Source organism: Pteronotus mesoamericanus, unplaced genomic scaffold (assembly GCF_021234165.1).
Source record: "Pteronotus mesoamericanus isolate MK-2021 breed Mesoamerican mustached bat unplaced genomic scaffold, CSHL_Meso_final contig_74, whole genome shotgun sequence".
Classification (NCBI taxonomy): Eukaryota; Metazoa; Chordata; class Mammalia; order Chiroptera; family Mormoopidae; genus Pteronotus; species Pteronotus mesoamericanus.
Window position 1 is genome coordinate 5,414,881 of NW_026555247.1, and position 14,214 is coordinate 5,429,094.

At 33.2% G+C, this 14,214-nt stretch overlaps 1 protein-coding gene and 1 long non-coding RNA gene across 2 annotated transcripts in view; one reads left to right on the top strand and one right to left on the bottom strand.

The window, feature by feature from the left end:
• MIB1 (MIB E3 ubiquitin protein ligase 1) overlaps window positions 1–14,214 on the top strand; it is a 135,534-nt gene that overhangs the window by 82,559 nt on the left and 38,761 nt on the right. The window lies entirely within an intron of this gene.
• On the bottom strand, window positions 3,395–5,602 carry LOC129078637 (uncharacterized). The gene is made up of 2 exons (XR_008529992.1): window positions 4,650–5,602; window positions 3,395–3,451 (listed from the first exon to the last, which is right to left on the bottom strand). It is a non-coding gene; the product is annotated as an uncharacterized LOC129078637 (long non-coding RNA).

The following is a 14,214-nucleotide window of genomic DNA, read 5'->3' on the forward strand; positions in this document are numbered from 1 at the left end:
TTAATTCTTAAATGTAGACAATAACCTGTTTCAAAACCCACAACATTTAAAGGAACAAATAGATCTTGATGTATTTCAGAGTAATTTTTTATGTTTATCTCTAGGCTGTAAACCAAGTAAGTAACCTAACAGGTTAAGAAATGAGTATTGCTAGTCATACCTTTCTACTGCCACTGCTTTTTTTAGGAGTACTTGTAGACTAATAAGAAGTTGATGACAGGGGGTGGAGGAATATGAGTGGCCTTAAGAAAGTACCTCTACCCTGTGGTTTATAAATAGATTGCATGTGTATTCAGTGTATTGCTTGGACTTGTATTGAAAGGAACTATCATGCATGCCAGCTTATTTTTCTTTGTTTTTACTTATGTAGTGTTACTAATCATAGGTTAGTAATTTAACCTTTTTAAGGGCCTGTTTCCTTGACTGAATTCTCTGTACAGATTGCCTGCCTAGTTATTCCTCATTATCAGTTTAATAATACATTGATAGCTATAGTCCATGGCTATGTTAATGGTAGTAAAACCTACCATTAACACTCAGTATGGCAAATTTTTGTTATTATATGATTTCAGTGTTACATTTCAATGTCATGGAGGGAAATCTTCTGAAATATATTGCTTAAAATAAAAATTTGAGAAATTGCAGTTTGCCTGTAAAAGTAAGTGCTTTCAGTGAAATATAAAGAGTAAAGAAATAGTTACTATTTTGAACTAAACTGAGAGAAGGTCAGCACTAATTCAGGCAGTATTCAAATAATTCTCATATTAAGTTTATTCTGCATCTGTTGGTTAGTAAGTATCATGCTGGTGGTGAAATTAATTGGAGCTACAGTTTCTCCATCTTTTATTAGAATGGAAATGAAACAGGTGTTAAATTGCCTGGACCTAAGTGCTGAAGATAGCAGCAAAACTGGCTTCTATTTTTACTAGTTATATGGGAGCTGTTTAGCAGATCCAGTTGCTCAAGTGTGCTTTTGGATGGCAGTTCAGTTTCATATACTGGCCATATCGGGGCAAGGAGAGGCCATGAAAAAAAAATAGTACAGCATTTGATAATGTCAGCATCTGTTATCCCTGTCAGAGAGACAGTTGAAATGTTTGAGTTACGCCAGTGTCAGCAGATGCCCAGAGTTTAATATGTACTAAGTTAAAAATGAACAGCTGACCTAAGTGATGAATGTGACATTTTAGAGTGATTGAAAATACTCTTAGATATGTTAAGTTAAACGTGTAAGCACTAGAATCAGTATATAATTTTACTTTTTAAAAGGAATAATATGCTATCATTTTATTTTCTAAGGATTATATATACTCTTATAACCACAAGGTTCTTAGTCAGTGGGATGTTTTAAATCAAAAACTTTTTATGCCTATAGTATAATGAATATAATTTTTTATTATAAAACATGGGTATAGTAATACCCTTTGAATAGTTTTATAGAGGAACCTCTACTTTTCAGGCATATATTTTCAGTTTTTGGTATTTAGGGCATGTGTAGTTAAATGGAGTATGACACATTGCCATTCTGTTTGTGGATGATCAGAAAGAAGAGCTATGCATAAGTGTTAAACTTTGAACTACTTTTTTCTTTGAAATATATAATTTTAAAATTAAGTTTTTACAATTTCTGATAAACATGCAATAACTTATGTGCTCTTATATCTCATAGTCATCCCTGATTTTATAATCTGATAAAATGAAAACCACCTTTTGAGAATTAACTATCTAGTTATCTTATTAAACAGAAAATTAAATATATAAAATTAACTTTATAGCCATTTCTATTTCACTTGTGAGATACAGAAATTTTAAAATATTATTATGCTTTTTATACATGTCTAAATATTCCAGTTGAAAGAATACTTTTTAGTAAGAAATGATTAGAATATTAGTATTAGTATTTCTTTTTATATGTCTATCATAATAGCTAAAATAGATACTGCTTATAATTTGTTAAGAGCTTAACTTTCATTAATATATAAATATAATACAAAATAAATTTTGTATAAAATACATATGTATTTTGATATCTAACATATAGTAAATAAAATGGGTCCATCATGATTATAAAAAGTGAGTTGTAATTGCATAGTACCATTAAAAGAAGGTTGTTCTTTCTGTGTAAATTGTTTTCTTGATTATAGTGTTTTCATTGTGTGTGCCCCCTTTGGATAAAACAAATTCAAAGTTAACATAGATAATAAATTAATTTCTTTTAAGTATTTGGCAATCTGTTACCAATGTGCCCTGTTGACTTAGAGCTGTGGCCCAGAATTTTGTCATTTTTCTTGCATAAATCTTAACATTTTTAACTTACTCAAAGTATTAACTCAGCATAAGGACTTGATAAGCTTGAGAAAGACAAGGACCACATTTTTCCTTTTGAGAGTAGAATTTTACTTAAAATACAGTCTTTTAAAATTATGACTATATCTGTAGCTTCCATAAAAGAAAACCTAAAACAGCAACCTTGCTTCAGGAATTCCTCTAATATTATTAAATTATAAATTTATCAAAATATAAAGAATAGCTGTTAAAATGTAAATGAAATCAGCTTTTGTTGCATCTTGTTTTTCTTAACAAATCAGTCAACCTTACTGCGATATACTTAAATTAAGATCAAAGTGTAGAAACAGAAAAGAGGTCATATGTATCTCATTCTGTTGTGCTAGTAACACTAGCGGTTTTTTGGAATTCAAATTTTAATCATGTGAATACTCAATTTAAAAATGTAAAATATCTTATGTTTTAAATGTAGAAGATTTAAAAGGAGTTTTATGATAATTTTAAATATACGTCAGTAGAGCTTTTTTCCTTCACAAAATATAAATCTTAGTGACATTTAGTTTTCATCTGTAAGAAGTAGGTACATTTTTATGATGTTATTATTTCCAAAGGTCATCTCTTTGATTCTAGGTTAATATACCATATGAAGGTCATTCACATAAAAAGAAGCAAGGGCTTCTTTTAGCTGCCACTTATTTCTGTCTTGGTGGTTTATTGCCTACCAAAAATACATACTTCTTTACATTCCATAGCATTGTATGTTCATATGGGTACATAAAGAAGTATGTACTCTGAGTAGGTATTACTAAGTTGTTAGCTGTAAAAACATGAAACGTTTTATTTTCACATTTGTTAGTAAAACATTCAGCTTACTGATGAGAGCAATGGTAGATCATTTGCAGAGACTATCAAAGACTAAACTTTAAAAAATTTACCTGAAGCATTGCATTAGTGCCATTTTTTGTTCCTTGTTGGTGGATATACACTTCTAAACATTGACCAATTTTCTGTTGAACTTTGTCCCGATTTGGTCCTTTTTGCAAGAGATTCATAGAATCAGTGGAGTTTTACAGAATGTTATTTCAGAAATTGGTAAGATCAATTACTAGTTTTTCTTCAGTTTTCAGGATGAATTTCTTCTTATTTTGTAGTTTGCTTCTAGATCCTACAAGTAGATAGTAATTAATTTGGTACAGATTCTTTTTACAGACTATCTTATTAAAAACTTAAGCTATTAATCAACTAGGACTTCTTCTGATGTTGTCCCTGAAGTTGAAATGACAAGGAGAAAAACCAGATCTTTTCAGAGTATGAGCAAACTGAATTTTTAAAAATGATGAATTTTTTGTTAGGTTTTTGTAAAGGTTACAGCTAAGAACTCCTCATTTGAAAACCTCTTTGTCATCCTTTTGTCTTCATTAGTTACTAATCTGAATTTTACATTTTGGTATTTCTATTTGGGTTAAACACAAATTTAAACAGATGTATATAAATACTGAATTTTGGTGAGTTGAGCTTATTTGATTTTTTTTTTTTTAATATAAAGGATAACAACCAGAAGAGTTAACTTTTCCAAAGTCTTAAAAGACCTGAAAGCTATTAGCACCAGGTTGTAGCTTGATCATTTAGCATTAAAAGAAATAATAGTTGGTGAGTTGCTTTTAATTATTGTGGTAACAAACAGTTAATTTAAAAGGAAGCTGTTAGAAATTTTCAAATGTGGGAAAGGAGAAAAAAAGGCAGAGAAAGAATTTCTGCAGCCTGTGATAAATAGCTAGTGTAGCTCATAGAAAGCAAATTAGATTGTAGCAGGAGAGAGCCCAGTACTACAGCAGTGTCAGCATTGCAGCATTAGAATTTCACCAGGCACGTTCTGATTTATGTCTGTGGCCAACTCAGAGTAAGTATTAAAAAGTATTTTGTGTTCTACCAAGTTTTGAAATAGTTAATAGTTTTTAAAAGATAGCGTACTTTGTTTGGAAGCAAGGTGCAATTTACTAGGGATGAAAAATCATGTAATCTGAAACAATAAAGACTAAATCTTTAATGATGTAAATGACATTAATGAATTTGTACATTTTTGAGATCGAGAGTTATTTGCCATGATAGTCGAACGACATTCCCTTTTACACTACATAAGCTCTATACTTGAACTGTGAAATTAGCCTCTGCCCAGATAGAATTTAACTTAACGGTAAAAACATATATTGAGTCAATAATAAGTAAGCATTCAGATGTGAAATTAGACAATGCCCAGATAGAATTTAACTTAACAGTAAAAACACATATTGAGTCAATAATAGATAAACATTCAGAAAGTCATAAGTATCCTTAAGAGTACAGGCCTTGTGGTGCTCTGTTACCTGTAAACTTAGTGTCATGCAGCATTTGCAGCAGGAAGAGAGATAAGGACCTAGAGAGTCACATCAGCAGCAGCCATCTCATCTTGATTGTTCCTTCACTCTATCTGCTGATTCAGCACTTCTTTTCATGAGCCGGTGAGGTGAAGTAAGGGGGAAGTCAGTGAACAGAGTCTCTCCTTTTAAGATAAATTTGAAAAACAAATGAACAAAAATAAATCAGCCAGCTTTTACCTCTCCCTTCCCTTACCCTTACAAAGAAAAAAAAAAAAACACAGTAAAATTGAATCAACATTGGCTATTTGATTTGGAATGTTATATTACCAGTATTGCACAGATACGCGTACCTTGTGTCTGCTGTACAGAAAGTTAAGCAAACAAGGAAGATTGCTACCTCGCTTATTTCTCAGATGAAATGCTTCGGAAGAGGGGGAAAAGTTGCAGAGCAAGTTAATTTATAATTTCAAAAAGCCAAAAAGCCAAAGAAATAACACACACCTTACTCCTCCCAAGTAACTATAAACATTCACACTATTTTCCTTTGCCCACCAGAATAAATTGGATTCTTCCGACTTCTCAGGAAATAATTCTGCTGCATCTTTCTTGCTGTGAAATTTTTTTTTGGTTTTTAGTTTCCAGGATTAAATGGTAAATCTGTATTGAAGCTACCTTGTCATATCCAGAGGTCAAGTCTGCAAGCAAGGTCAGGATTTCCACATGGTCACTACAGAGGTTAACTTAAATCTTCCCTCAGTGGTCACAGGCTAAACTGTTACAGCTTTATAGGCAGCTAAGCATTTGAAACATGCACTCCCAGGCAAACAGGCTCTCTTGTGCCTGTCTCTTCCCTGACCATATTTAGTCAACCATAGCAAAAAATAGTCTCTCAGCTGTCGATTGTCGATCCAAAAGCTGAGGAAGCCTCTATCTTGCTTTCTGCCTATTGATTGTTCAGCCTGTGGTCCAAATACTGCCTTGCCATTTGTCCGGGGTTTTTTTTTTCTTCTTTTTTTTCTTTAAAGCACTGCCAAATAAAGCGGTCTCTCATTTTTCCACTTACATTTCTCAGATTTTCACTGAGCTTGCGCTGAGACTAGGAAAGCCTGATGCGGCTGTCACTATACTTAGAAGCACTGCAGAGAAAATAGGAAAGAGGAAAAATATTACTCTGGCTAGTAGCAAGACAGTCTTTAGACAGATATGGAATGAGTAGAATATCTCTGCTGTCAAATTATATTTCATAACCTTATTTTTTGTTGGTTAAAGATATTATGGATAATGATATTTTATATAGCTACAGGCGTGAAGGGATTTTTTAATACTATCTTTAGAGCTGGTTGTTGCTATACATGCTTTTTAAATTTAATGAATAATATTTGAATGGAAAATATGTAGAAATGGTAAATAGAACCTGTATATTGAAGGTAGAGATCGATCATTAAGGAAAAAGGGAGTAGTGTGTAAATGAAATTTTTGAAATGCTGCTTAAAACTTAGTTCAGTGTCAATTTTAGTTAATTTTTTTGTAGTGCTTATGTGAAAAACAGTGCCAGGAGTGCTTTTGAGTAATTGTTTACTCCTATATTGAAACTAATATATACATATATAACTGTTAACATGCACTTTATTATTAATTAAATTCTATTTCATTTTCAAATGTGAAGTCCTATTTTTCTCCCTTCTACATTGCCATTTCTCTTTAATTTTTTGAAATAGCATTTAGGCATGATCACTTCACATTTTATCACAGACTAAAATAGTTATTAACCCAACTAAAACTTTGGCACATAGTGTATGTCTCAAAGGAAAAATGCTTTTGCTCTAAATTTTAATAGCATTAAATTTTATTTTATTTAATAACATTAAAGTTTATTTTAACCAAGGAGAAAATATATTATAACATCAAATACAACAAACCTGTGGAGATAAAATTTAAGATCTTATGAACCTAAAAATGTCGAAGAGGAACCAACTATACTTTATTCTTAATTCAAATATATTTTCTTAAGTATTGATTCAGTTAAGAATCAAGAAAAACCATTATCAATATTCTAAGCTCTTACAAGGGTGGTTTGTCCTTCACACTGTTTTTGTCTTTAACATTTAATACCATATCAGTTTAACTATTTTGGATGGCTCTTTTAAAACAGTGACATAAAGCTTCTGTAGGTATTTGGTAATTTTACAGAGTCAGCTCTCCTACATATTGAAATAATTTTGCACATATTGTGAGAAGATGACACGTCTCAGAGTGTAAAATAGGTTAATTTTCATGTTTCTAAATTACCCCATATGAGGGGAAAAAAACATCAATGAGAGAGAGAGATTGCCTGTTGCACACTCCCAGTGTGGGACCTGGCTCACAACCCAGGCACATGTCCTGACTGGGATTCCAACCAGCAACTTTTCAGGTTGTGGTACAATGCCCAATCTACTGAGCCACACCAATCAGAGCTCCCCCTCCCCTCCTTTTTTTCCCCTGGCAAACACTTACATAATGTATTAAGTGGTACTCTTTTAATGTATTAAAAGGTACTCCTCTAAGTCCTTTTTAATTTTCACAACAACCCTATGAGATAGTACTTGTGATTCTTGTAGCATTTTATAGATGAGGAAGCTGAGGCATAGAAGTTAAGTTATCTACTCAGGTCACCAGCCATTCATTTGCTAGTGCCAGAATTTGAACCCAGGTGGTTTGGCTGCAGACTTCCAAGCTCCTCACCACTATGCCTTGCTGCTGCTGTGGTTTATTATAATGAAATCAGTGGTAATCAATAGTCTCCACTCTTTGGGACTGGAGCATACACCAAAAATACAATGTTGTTATAATTCTTCCCTCAGTGTTTTCAGAAAGATGATGGTTTATTTGACTGGTTATTCATTCCATTCAACAAAACTTTGAGCTACTTATATTAGGTATACAAAATGGATATAAAGATAAGTAAAACAAAGTTCCCTGCTTTATAGCAAAGAAGGAGAAATAGGATTCACTGGTCTTTTATGAGATAATTTTAGTTGTCTTTTATTTAAGAATGATCAGGTTACTCACCTTACAACTTTTCTGCAGTCTGTATTGTCATTGCGTATCTATCTCTCATTTTAAACTAAATTCTACTATACTAATAACTTCCTAGTTAATAAATTTAAGCTAAATTAATGAACCTTTTAATTATAGTATCTGTCAAAAAAGAGTTTGTGAGGGAAAAAAACACAGCAAAAACAATTAAAAAAAAACATGTAAGTAACCCTGGCTGGTGAGGCTGAGCTGGTTGCGTGCCATCCTGCAAATCAAAGGTTGCTGGTTTGTTTTCTGGTTGGGCACTTGCCTGGGTTTGCAGGTGAGGTCCCTGGTCAGGGTGTGTCGAGTAACCCATCAGTGTTTCCCTCTCTTCTTCCCTTCCTTCCCCTCTCTTTACAATTAATAAAAGGAAAAAAAAAACCCTCCCACATTTAAGTAATGCCTTATTCCCTGTAGTTCTTTCATCTATTTATTTAACAAAAATCATCCATACTCATTTATTAAAGTGATTACTATTGATAGCATTTTGGTTTATATTCTCCTAGACTTGTCTGCATCCATTTAGAGAGGAGTATGTATTGAACAAAAAACGTGTTCAGATTGTTACATGCTTACCTGTTTTTAGCATGACCAACACGATTTCTTCTTAGGATTGATCAACTTTGTTAATAAGTTCCTTTGTGGATTCTGGACTAACATGCTTTAACTGTTTTTGTCGGATTCTTCATTAACTTAGCAAGCATTTATTGAACACCTTATATGTGCTATAGTACCATTCTAATGTCTTTGATATTAAGTAATACTAATATGTAAGGCCTTTACAGTTGAACTACTAAAGTTTGTTTGGAAAAATGTTGCCTATTTCTGAAGATAGATTGCAAAGAATGGCAGGCCCTAAAAATGGACCCAGAGCCATTTGACTATCACATACCACGGCAGACAGCTGCTTGTCCCCTCTGCTTCTTAGAACTCATTTGTTCATCATTCAGCAAACGTTTGAGTATTACCATGTGCCAGGGATTATGCTAGGCTCCACTATTAGTTGTTCTGGAACTTAATGCTTCTTTGGCACTGTTCACAAATGCCTGCTTAACTGGTAGTAAGATCTTATCTTTAAACCATCCATGTCCTTAACCTCTTGGGAAACAACCAGATTGAGAAATAAAGAGTTGAGCAGTAGGGAAAATATCTCAATATCTCATATACTATGCTCCACAGCTGAGAGTCTATTGGCTTAATAAAATTATTGATTTATTGAACCGGTACCACTCTCATCCTGGCAGTTCTATGGGCCTCAGTGCCTGCAGCGTAACACCAGTCTCCTCTTAATAACTAAGAAGCTGCAGAGAACAGCCTGCAACTTGATCTTCGTGGTTAGTGTGGATTCCTGTGATTGTTACCCTATGGACAAAACAGACAAGCCACTCATAGCTGCCCTTAATGTGAGGGTGTGGGTACTAGGAACTTTTTAACTTTTCCTTAGCTCATCTTTCAGGCTGGGCTCAAAGATTGGCTTTTTTCTTGAAGCCTTTAATGGTTATTATTTTTTTTTTGTTTGGTTTTTGCGGGGTAGGTAGGAGAAACGTCAGGAATTAATATTAATTAGTAGCTTTCTAATTAAGATGAGTTATAGGCTTTTATTAAAATTAATATATCCCAAATCTCTGTTGTAGAATAATTCCAACTTAATTTATGTTGAAACTCCATCCTGAAGGAAATTGAGCATAACTTTCCACTCCTTAAGTGTAGGCTGCACATAGTGACTTCTTTCCAATGAGAGAGAGAGAGAGAGAGAGAGAGAGAGAGAGAGTGTGTGTATATAGTATAGAAAGAGGGGGAAAGGGTAACTTTACAGTGGAGAAGACTGACAAACACTGTCTCAGCTGGGTTGTCAAGGTGAACATCAACAATGATAAGTCATGTTGATTACATGCATCCTTGATGTGATGAGATGACAGTTTACATTTGTGACCTTCCTTCCCAAAACTTATAACCCCAGAGTAATAATGCGAAAGACATCAGATAAATTCTGAAGGACATTTCTGCAAAATATCTGATTAGTACTCCTTAACTGTCAAAGTCATCAAAAACAAGGAAGGTCTAAGAAACTGTCACAGCCAAGTGGAGCCTAAGGAGACATGACAGTACTGTGGCATCCTGGAGCAGAACAAGTACATTAAATGGACTTTAATTAATTACACTCATGGTCAGTTTATTAATTACAACAAATGTATCATACTAATGTAAAATGTTAACAGTAGGGGTGAGGAACTCTCTGTATTATCTCTACAATTTTCTGTAAATCTAATATGGTTCTAAAATAAAAAGTTTATTTAAAAACAGCAACCACAAAAATTAATCTTCCCACTCCTAGGTAGTCGACAATTGACTTTTGCATTAATTTTGATTTGGGGATATTTGCGGTGTTACTCCTCAACTTACACCAGTTAATTGGGAGTTGATTTTTCTGTGAGTTATCAACAAAATACTAAGTTTAGTTTCATGTTCTTTTAAAACTGTACTAAGGCGAGAAACTGTATTTTAGATAATTTTTATTGAGACCAGTCTTAAAAAGATTTAGTTATTTAAAAGGAAGCTTTTAAAAACTTAAATGCTGATAATTTTGAATTTGTGACAATTGTGAAATGTCCAGATTTGTGTGGGGATGTTACAAAGCATAGATTTTGGAAGGGGGCTGTTATAAATCTCTAGAGGAAAAGGCTTTCACTAAGCCTGTCTAAAGTATACTTGGTCCCGTAGGGAAGAATTGTTTTAGTTTTAGAAGGGAAAATAAACAGGATAAATTGAATGTAGTAGTAAGAAGGGAGGAAAAGGCCTAGAATGATTCCTGGTTTGTGACTTGGGTGGCTGGTTAAATGTTAATAAAAGTAACTAAAATCAGGAATATAGGAGGAACATTGGGAAGAGGAAAAAGGGGGGATTTGTTCTACTATGTGAGGTACAGGTTTATAATCTTAAACTTGTCATAACCATTACATTGAAGAGTACTAAACATTTTACTTACATTATCTTGTTTAATTCTTACAGCAACCTTATGATATTTTATAGAGGTGTCGATGGAAGTTTTGATATTAGATGTGAATCATGATCATTTGTTGCAGTGAGAGGTATGAAACAGATTATGGATGAGAGTGTATAGTTGGGGCTTCAGAGGGCTAAGGAAGGACCAAGGCTTTAAAGGTCCAGTGTAATTAGGCTTCAGCAGAAAAATACTAATTAACTTGCAAGACATTGATGTATAAGTCAACATGCCAACACTAATTTACAGAAAGAAATATTCTTGTTAAGTGGATGGTAGGGTTCATAACAGCTAATCAGTAGCTTTTTTTCCCTGCCCCCTGCTAGGGAAAAAGTAAATCTGTGAAAAGCTAAATTAAAATTGGAAATTGATTGGTGAGCCAAACAATTGGTTGGATGATCTTAATGGACAGTATCATCAACCTGTGATAACTTCGATATGATGGCGTACTAAAAACTGATAGCATTCTACTGTTTCTACTGGAGGGCAACTTAGAATACTGGGGTTGCGTGTCCGGGAACTTTTTCTGTTGGATAATTCTGACAGTACACTGACAAATTCTTTTTCTCATTTTTTTCCTCCAGGCTTCATAGAAACCATTTCTTCACTCTTTTAAACCAATCATCATTTTTTTTTTTTTTAGAAAAAGACATAATTTTAATCTTTTCTACTGTTAAAAAATGTATTGCTATTCCAATTAGACTTCTGGCTCTTCTACAGATCTCTTTTTCTCTAGTTTGTTATCTGTATGTTTTATTTACTTAATTAACTTTGATCTGATGTATTCACTCATTTGCCAATATAATGCTGCTTCTATGGGAAATCGAACTTTTCATTTTTCTTTAAAATACCTTGCTAATATTATAATAATTTATTTAATCAATTTAAAATGATGCATTTAGATTACCTAATGCCAAATCTCTTTTAATTTTTATTTTTATGATATATTTCTTAATCACAGGATTGTGAGAGGAACACAGATATTTTCATATGGTTGTTCTATAGTATAATTTACAACATGTGTGTAAATGGGATTAATTAATAGATTTATTCTACAATAAAATCTTGCTTTCTAAAAATGTGAATTTTTCGTTTTAACATTAAATTTAATTTACTTATAGAATGTGATCTAGAAGGGACTAGGATTATTTTTGTCACTTCCAACAGTAGCCTGGAATTGCTCCTGTTTCCTGTTTTGACAGTTTAATTGCACATACTGTATAAAGAGAGTTAAAAGTAAAAAGACAGTGAAGTTAATGAGAGACCAGAGAGGCAGGAGACTTACAAGAATACAAATATATTTTTGTTTAAAAGCCTCAAAACTATCTGACCCATTGGCTTTTTTTCCTGAGGGACTGCAGCTTTCACTAGCTTTTTCCCTTAGGAAACGCAGGACCAGAAGAAGTAGTAAGTGATGGTTTGCTCCATCTCAGCAGACACCTTATATGCAGAGGAGGAGTTGCTCTTGAGTTATTGGTGATATAATATGGGAATGTACTTCTGAAACTGGAACGGGAGATAGTGGGGAAACATGGTTCCATAAGAACCAGCTTCTCAGGAATATAGAGAAGGTTTAATAATGTGACTAGTAAAGAACTTGATGAAATTAATGTGAACCATACTTATAATTTAAAACTTATAACATGTATGTATCTTACCTACAAGGGTAAAGTTGCAAATTAAGAGATTTTAATACAGTAAGCCTGAGTATTATGTTAGTGTTTTAACTTAAAATCAAATACTACCACAAAGCTTATAATGAAGAACTGTCTTCTGCTTTATTCCTTTTTATCTCTATCCCCCTACCAAATAACTTACAACTTATTTTGCAATTTCTTAATTTATATCACCATTTTTCTTTAAATTAATGATGTGTTTGCATTATTTTAAAAAATTACATTTTATTTTTAATAAAACGTTTCACATGATTTAATACTTGCATCTTTAAAACTTTCCAAGAATCATAAAACTCCTATAAATTTTGTTAATTATATGGCCAAATGTGTAGAATAATAGATAATGTATGTCATTAGCATCATGATTATGTCAAATCCAAGCATTCAGAAGTAGGATATTGTACAAGTTCCCCATTAAAAATCTGGGACAGCCCTGGCCAAGTGGCTCAGTTGGTTGGAGCATTGTCCTGTACACCAAAAAGGCTGTGGGTTCGATTCTGGATCAGGGCACATGCCTAGGTAGTGGGTTCAATGCCTGGTCTGGGTGTGTACGGGAGGCAACTAATGTCTCTCACTTTCTTTCTCATCAATAAACATAGTCTCATGTGAGGATTTAAAAAAAGATCGGGATCAAAGTCTATAGAATACCTAGTATTTTGTTTTGATTCACTGAATGAGAAGGATTAGAATCCTTATAATTACTGAAAGTGAACTAAAGCAGGAAACCTTAGCTTTTGTAAGGTCCATGAATGCAATTTAGGGATTTTTGGACTCAAAAGTAGGTTAATATTTTTATGAATATTTCTCTGGGATGAGAGTCCACAGCTTCCCACAGATTTCCAAAGAAGTCTGTCATGCCTAAACAATGATTATAACTTCAATATCAACCACTGAAGGATATCTTTAAGCTGTGATTCTCAGTATATTTTCTATCATAAACCTGTTTGAAAATCTGATAAAAGCTATAAACTTTCATATTTGAGTATAGTTTTCAAGGTTTTTGTATCCTCCAAAGCCTGTTCTCAGACTTCATGGACTTGCTATGTGAGATTCATAGGCCACTGCCATTGAGGAAACATGTTCTGGGTCCTGTTAGGCTTTAGTCTTTTCATTAGAGACTCACAGTTTCATTTATACATATTCTAACTCTGTATTTTCAGACTGTTGGTCTATATGTTTATAACATTTCTATATTTCAAATTCTTATATTATCACCTTAAGTAATATGTATCTTACTATTATTTTATTACCTTTTATACTCTATTGGAACAATTTTAAAAGCTTTTGTTTCCTGTGTTTACTGCCTTTTTTATGTGGGGCACTTACCTTAGATTACAGTCTTTAAAAAAATTAGTGGGTAAATATGTTAAGGGAGATTCTTTCCCAAATTATATTATAATTTTTCCACATAAAACATATTTGTTGCCCTCGCTGGTGTGGCTCCATTGGTTGCAGTGTTTTGTAAACCGAAAGATCATGGGTTCGGTTCTGGTCAGCACATATGCCTAGGTTGTGGGTTTGGTTTCTTACGGTTGCACTTGTGAGAGGCAGCAGATCAGTGTTTCTCTCTGTCATCCACTTTTCTCTCCCTCTCTTCCCCTCTCTCTAAAATCAATAAGCATGTCCTCGGGTGAGGATAAAACCTCTCTCTCAATAAAACATTTCTGTTAAGAAAAGTTGCTTTTAATTTTACTTTTTTGGGAACTGGCTAGCTTTTTCTTTAAGAAGTATCATTTCTTCATAATTAGTTTTCCTGCTTTTTTATGGTTTAATTTTTGTTGCCCTTTAAGATAACTTTGTCTTTTTATTTTGGAAATACTTTGTTAACTGATTC